The sequence below is a fragment of the Talpa occidentalis genome, unplaced genomic scaffold (genome assembly GCF_014898055.3).
Source record: "Talpa occidentalis isolate TD23 unplaced genomic scaffold, MPIMG_talOcc4v2.1 talOcc4.3, whole genome shotgun sequence".
NCBI classification, from domain to species: Eukaryota; Metazoa; Chordata; class Mammalia; order Eulipotyphla; family Talpidae; genus Talpa; species Talpa occidentalis.
The window spans coordinates 60975015-60983051 of record NW_023603184.1 but is presented as its reverse complement, the minus strand read 5'-3'; positions in this window follow the sequence as shown (position 1 = coordinate 60983051).

Below are 8037 nucleotides of genomic sequence, written 5' to 3'. Positions count from 1 at the left end.
GTTTCTCCATGACTCAGAGACAGTAGTTATATTTAAAAACTAGGTTTATTAAAAAAGGGATAAATCAGTAAAAGACACTTGCATGGACACAAGCGGGCAGGAAGAGCTGCCCCAAAAGGGAGAGGTTTGCTGAGAGAGGCCTGCATGGTTGCAGGCGGGGGGCCTTGAGGAGAGCGGCCTCCACTGAGGGAGGTCAGTGAAGAGAAGCCCCGGCAGGTACAGGTCACGGGCAGGCAGGAGGCTGTTGCCCTGCGGAGGGAGAGAGTTGGTGAAAAGAAGCACCTGCATAGTCACAGGTGGGCAGAGGGAGTGCTGCCCAGAGCCAGTGCAGAGACTGCCCTGATACAGTCTTTTTCCCTTTGGGAGGGGTCACTCCTAGTGAGTCTTGTTAATTGCTGATTTTGGATAACTCTGCAGAATCTGAACGGGACTGGAGATTCCACAATGGGCTCAATCTCCTTATCTTTACCTTTGGGCCTATGCTTAAGACACTCCCTACAGCAGTCTGATACCTGCTTGGGTCTTATGCTGTGTAACCTGGGCATTGGTGCCTAAGGGTCTTGGTTTCCACAGCTGTGTGGATGGCTATGCTAATCTCTTCTACCCTCACCTCCAGCTCTTGACATTGCGTGAGTCAGGTTTCTGGTCTTACGGCACCTCCTTTTCAGTTTTTCTATTCTTGCCCTCCATCAGTACTACTAAACTTATTATCACTGCTGACCTTTGCCTGGCCACATCTAAGAGCTGTCCATCACTCTGATCCTCTGGCACCACCACCTGACTGCCACCCCGGCCTCCAGCATGTTAGATGCTGTCCAGTCTAGCTTTGGATTTTTGCTCTGCTGTTGCCTTAGTGGCACCACCTGTGACTACCTCCTGCTGTCCTAATCTAACGCTTACTGTTACATCATCAGCTCCTGGCTCTCATCGAAGGGAAAATACCATTTTGCACAAGCAGGCTTAGTTTGGACTACTGAACACTACAGTCACCCATTTGTGATCTTTAAAACTCTTACCTTTTTCCAACTTCCCCTTTGTTAATAGACCCTGTTGTTGCTTCCTGAGTCTGAGTCCTGTCTTGCAATTGTTAGCACTTGGTAAGGACCACAAACTGTATAACTTTCCCCATCTTTGTAGGGTTTGGAGAGCAGTTAGGAAGTGAGCAGTTTGGGGAATTTCAACAGAAAATAATGGTACTTAACCTGAAAGGCAGATAGTTATCTGTGGCTGATCATTTCCTGGGTCAAGTGAAGATTTATGAGCTGCCTTTTTTTTTTTAGGCAAACTATCATTGTGCCCCTTCAGGGGTCTGGAAGTTAGCTGGCAGATAGATAGGCTGGCTCTCAGTTCTAATCTATAATAGAGCTTGAACTAAAGGGAAGCATTGTTTTAAAAGATTGACTTGTGAAAGCCTCAAGGCATATTCTTCCATGTTATTTTGTTTGTCTGCTTTTTGCCTTTGCTCTATATCTTGAAAACACTGCAAGATAGGTTCACTTGAGTCCCTGAATCAATACTTGGAAGAAAAGTCCAATCAAGAATATCATTCTGGTATTTCCATAAGAAGATAAAAGTTCCTATTTTTGTTAGTTCTTTAAGATTAAAGGTTTATCTATTTTTATCAGATATATTTTGTGAAATATTCTGTAATGTTTTTCTGTCTTTAATTTGTCTTTACTTTTTAAAATTTCCACTGTAAGCATGTCTTTTATAATAAAGACAATATGTAAAATTGGAAAACAAGTTCACATGGAGAAGTTATTTTATGTTATTTCATTTTCTTTAGCTGTTACGATGAAAAATTATTTTTATGATTTATCACATTCTTATATCAAGAATAGTGTATGATTTATAAGATCAGTTAATGTAATCAAGATGGAAGGTGAATGGAGCATTTGCAGGGAGGCTGGTGATCCATCTATGCATGTCTTATGAAAATTTTACTTCTCATGATGATTGTAGACATTACATGAAAAATGATGAGAAAAAGCGATTATGTTAAGTGGAAAATGCTCCATAAGGAATTGCCGTTGTGCTAATTGGGGGTGTTAGACTTCCCTTTCCCAGTGACTAGTCAGTCCCACTGCCTGGGATAGAGTAAGAAAGGACTGAGTACTAGGGGGTAAAAGCTTTGAATGCCAAGCATCCATTTTCAGTTTTACTATGTTTGGGGAACAGCAAGTCATTTTATTCTTATTGCAATAAATTACAGATTACTTCATAGCAATCTCTCTCCTATTTGTCTCTATCTTCTACAACATCTGGCATATCTCCTTAAATACATGAGTCCCTTAATAATTTTTTTTCTAAGCAACATGACTTGAAAGCTATCTATAACCAGGAACCGTTTTCAATTGCTAATAAATCTATATAAATCACCTCATTACTAACATATTCATCTTCCTTCAGTTCAAAGAGTAGATTCCAGAAATCTCCTTTATCTCTCTAAACATTTCAATGGGTATTACACAGGTCACTAAACTTTATCATACCAATAAATTGTACAGGCCCATTACAATGTTAGTGTTCATAAAGGAAATTAAGTTACTTAATTAAGTCTACAGAACACCTATTATAAGGAAAACACCATTATGGAAACTGGGATGAGCAATTAAACCAAAGTCCTGATTCTACCCCACTCAAATTATTTGCATTGTAACACCGTTTGTGGTTTCACAGATATCACCAGGAAACCTCTCTATTTTGTGAAGAGGTCTGTCCTTCTAAACAAGACATATTGCGGTTTAAAGCAATGATATAATCTGCTCAATGTCACTCTCTAATTAACAGAATTTTCATCCCATCCCAAGCATACCCAAATTTTAGAACCAGCACTCTTTTGTATTATATCCATTGTCTTTATTCAAAGTTGATGAAGTATGCTATTTAACAATAGCATAATGCATTTTTCAGATACTTGACAATATTCATTGCTGATGAGAAATTTTATCTCCTTGAAGCTATTACTTTCTAATTTCATAGGTCTGTAGGCCTATGCTGTGACTACATTCCTTATTTCCATTGTAGTTCTCAGATTTTTTTCCAACATATTCTTCTTTTTTCACTCTCTTCAGCTCTCACAGATATAGTTCATCTATATGTATACTGTTAATTAACTTGTATAGAATGATGGAATTTCAATTTAATCTTAGAATGTAGTCCTGAACCTCAGATGTACATATTGAAATGACCACAGGTTATTACTGGAGATATATCAAAATATTTTATATAAATAGCCTTATTACTTTTCCTCACTACTCTCAACACACATTCACATACACATACACACACAAGACATTACTGCTCTTTCAGTATTCTCTAAGGGAACGGATCGCTCATTATTCATCCAGTTATTGAAGAAAATATATTATAATGGGCATAACCTTCATTTCCTATAGTCACTTCATTTCCAAGTCATGCCAGTATTATAAACTCAGTCAATCTCTCCATCCTCATTCCTACCTCAGAGTCACTATTCTGTGACTTGTAGAGCTATCAGCCTAATTTAAGATTATTAGAGTATATAATTTTATTTTATTTTTTAATTCAGAGGGAGCTGAGTTCACTGTTGTCCGCTGGAAATCTGTGGTGGGCTCTGACAATATCTCAGTGCCTGGCCTCTGACTAATTGCAGTCAGATTTGAATACGCTCTCATGTGTCAAAGTGAACTGAGGGAGTGAGGCCAATTGGAACTGATAAATGGCCCAGAGAATCTGGTGCCAGGAAGTTCTTAATGAGGTGTGATGGGGTGGAGAGGTGTTCAGTCACCAAAAACATCTTAATTAATGATCTCAAAGTAGGAGAAAACAATGTATCTGGCGATTTGCTGATGTTAATAAGTTAAGGAATATTGGATATGCTATTATGAATCTGATATTTAAAAAGAGATATACTTGATTAGACAAATTTTTAGAAAGCATTTTGACTCTCATATTTGCATTGGAATACAGCTCTGAGAGGGAGGCTAGAGAATAATATTATGTAATAACAAATCTTCAAGGTGAACATCTAAAAGAACAAGTATGAATTATTTAACATTGCCTGATGTTTCAACTAATCATCACACTATTTTTCAGGAAAAAAAGGTGGAGATGAAAATAAAGGTGGCTTAGGAAGTTGAATTAAAATCAAAGCTACTCAGTGGTAGAGGTGGTCTTATAGTATTGATTGTTTAATTAATGCTCTGGTATTGTTACCCATAATAACAAATCTGGAGGAAACAACTTAGGAATAACCAAAGACCCAATATTCACCTTCATCCTCAACCCATATTTTTATTGTCTTTTACATAGAGCACTATACTTAGCACAACACACTTTGTGTTTCAGAGATAAAGATCCTTCTCCTGGCCTCAGCTACAGTGAGTTTCCTAGTGATCACAGGAAAATAACACAAATAGGGTGAGCCAAATAAATCCCCCTTCACCAGCAAAAACTGAAGACGTCCATTCCCTAATCTCCAGAAACTGTGACTATGCCAGATTACATGCACAGCAAAAGGGACTTGGCAGATGTGATTAAAGTGATAGGCCTAGAGATGGGGGTTTATCCTGCATTATTCAGGTGGGCCAAAAAATCAGCGAGATTTATCAGGCTACAATTAGCCAGCTGCAGATGAAGCAGAGGGGTAGAAGTCCTCTCCCCACCACTGCTGGGTGCCACAAACCAACACAAATGGGTATCCTGGAGAAATGAGCACAATCCCCAGAGGACAGCCAGCTCAGAAAAGGAGACTGAACTTGTGGAACCAGGCATAAGTATTCTTAGCCATTGCTTTGTCATTTTGTGTGCAACTGCCATTTTAGAATTTTAGGTTTTGCTGTCCTGGGAATGACGACTGCATTCCAGAGATAGTTTCCACAGTTCGACCCTCACTCCACCCTCGCCCTCCGGTCACCAGTGAGGGCGAACTTGCCATAATTGGCGCTGCATCTCGGCCAGGCCAGTCAGCTTAGAATTATAGCCGGGCAAAGTTGAAGAATGCATCCTTGTAGCCAATGAGTAACTGCCAGAATGATTTAACCCTATAAAAAACCCTGCCTCCTTTGTTTGGGGCTCTCGATACCTGCCGCTGCGTTGGTAGGTGCCATGAGCCCGGACTCAAATCTGTAATAAACTCCCTTTTGTGTTTGCATCAGCTGTCTTTGGGTTCTTGGAGGCTATGCTTGCAGAGTCTGCTGATCTTGGGCACAACAAACTCTGACAATAACATGAATGGCACTGGAGGTGGATTTTGTTGCCAAGTCTCCAGTGGTGAATGTGGCCCTGACTGTACATTGACTTCTGTCTGCAAGACTTCAAGTGCAAGAGGCAGCCATACCATTACAACAGAATTGTAAATAAGTGGAGGAAGTTTTTGGTTACTGTAGAAAATTCTTATAGCCAGCCAAGAAGATGATGTATGGACCTAGTATGCCTAAATGGAGATTTTAGGTTTAGAAGAATTGTCACTTCATAAAGGAAGAAATCTATAGTGGCTCAAAAGAAAGTGGAAAAAAATTTCCCCCTTAACATTAGATGTATTAAAATGTGTTCATTCTCAATTATTTGGTAAGATCATTTATTATACATTTTGGACTTACATTTTTTATAGAATTTTTCATTTCAATGATGAAACTAATATGTGCATGAAAAAGATCCAAAAACAGAGAAGTGTGTAAATTTATAGGTCCTTTTTATAGGTAAAATATTATCATAGTTAAAGATTCAGGAAAAAAGAATTGATGAAAAACTATCTCTGCCATATCTTTTTCTATATGACTAGGTTTTCCTTGCCCTAAATGGACAACTACATTTTCACATTCATGTGTGGTCATCTAGAGATTTTATGCATGCATAAGCAAATACAAATGTGTATTTACCCTTTTTGTAACTTATTTTTTAGCATGTAAGTCACAGTATCCTGTACTATGTTTGCTTAAAAATATATATATATTAGATAATTTTCTTATCACATAAAAATTTGTATTGAATTAATATGATTAATAGCTACTTGATTAGAAAAAATTTCTGAGCACAAGATATTATAAATGTATATACAAAATCATTGCTTTCATCTATTATCATCTCATCAAGTAACGGTTTGTGACTGTACAAAGCTAACACATAACATAGGTTTTAATAAGCCCCACAAGGTCACTGTAAGCACTTAGAAGCCTAGCAATATTAAGAGGGGAAGGTCACTTCCAAACTGGAAATATTCTTGAGTACCTACTTGAGGCAAGTAATTTATGGTGTTGAATAAAAAAACAGAAGTTTTCTAAGGAGGCAGCAAAGGCAGGAAGAACTTCATGATCAGAAAATCCACTTGGAGGGGAAAAAAATAAGCAAAGTAACCATGGAGGAGGTAAGGCATTGACTATATGATGATGTGAGGCGGAGAAGTTTAACATTCAAAGAGCCACTGGGTGAAATTCTGACTCTACTATCTACTGGGTCATCCCTGACTCTGCTCTCTACTAGTTGATCTAGGAGAGTAGGGTACTTCTATCTGAATGGATAGGGACAGTCTCTCTGAGAAGATGGCTTTGAGTAGGCAACTATATGGAGTGTGATCATTTTAGTTATCAAATACTAAAAGTGTGTTCTAGGAACACGCTTCTAGGAAGCGTGTTCTAGGAAGAGTGTGATAAATATGGGATGAAATAGAAAGGCCAGTGTGCCTGAGCCTCTGAAAGCAAGGAGTAGAATGACAGGTGGTGAGATTGGAGAGAAGAGGGCCCAGCTCAGTGGATTGCCTCTGCCAGGATAAGGAGCACATGTTTAATAATAAATGAGATGAAGATCCATTGGAATGTCTTGGAGTAAATATGATGCATAGAGAGAGGTTAGTAGTGTCTGCTTCATGGTTAGTGTTTAAAAATGATGACTGTTACTCTTAATCTAGACTACAGAGTTAGTATATGAGATCCATTTAATGGATTATATTTATAGGTTCTCAACAGACTATATAAATTATTTTATTATGTATAGGACCCAAACAAAGTTTGGAAGCTGATTAGCTTAGTTCAGCAGTTTGCAGATCTGGCAGTAACTAACTTCAGCTGGTGAGCCATCACTCTGAAGCACATATAAGCAAAGGGATGAGAGTCTAACAGCTCATCAGGATCCCATGGCTCCCTTGGGAAATGACAAGAAAAGATGCCTATTGGCAATGAGTCAGATGTGCCTTTATGTCAGAGGATGAGAAGAGAACAGAGAGCAGAGAGGGTGGGTGAGTGTGACATGTTAGAAGATGTGGTTGGAGTCATGGCAAGGGCTAGATGCTGAAGGGCCCTGCAGCCCAGTGTAGCTCAGCTCCTTAACAGAATTTACTGGAGATTTTAACTTACACAGCGAAATGACTTTTATTTTTAAAACTCACTCTGGCTTCTCTTGGGGAAAGAGGTGAAAAGTGAACCAAATAAGAAACTAAGAAAGTCATCTAAGAGGAAGATGATGATGACACGGACCTGGGTGGAAGTTGTGGAGTGTTGCTAATTGATTGGATTCTGGAAATATGCCAGTGGAAAAGTCAATGGGATTTGCTAATAGATTGTGCACTGTGAGACAAAAAAAGAAGAATGAAGGATACAAAGTGATGAAAATAGCACATTACCTCTGTGTTTTCCTACTCAAAACTCATGGTCCCAGTTCAATCATGATAAAAACATAAAACACATTCTGCTAGAGAGACATATGGCAAAATACCTAACCATGACTACTCAAAACTGCAAGGTCATCGAAAATCAGGGCAAGTCTAAGAACCAGGTAGAGCAAAGAGTCTAAGGAAACAAAACAAACAAATGTAGTGTGGTTTCCTGAATGGGATCCTGGAATAGAAAAGGAGCATTAAGTAAAAGCTAAGGAAATGTGAATACAAGTAGGAACTGCAGTTAATACAAAGATATTGATATTGGTTCATTAATTGTTACAATTTCCCATTCAAATATAAGATGTTAATAATAGATGAAACCGGCACCAGGGTGTATGGGAACTCTTGAGACTATATGCATATATATATATATATATATATATATATATATATATATTAATATA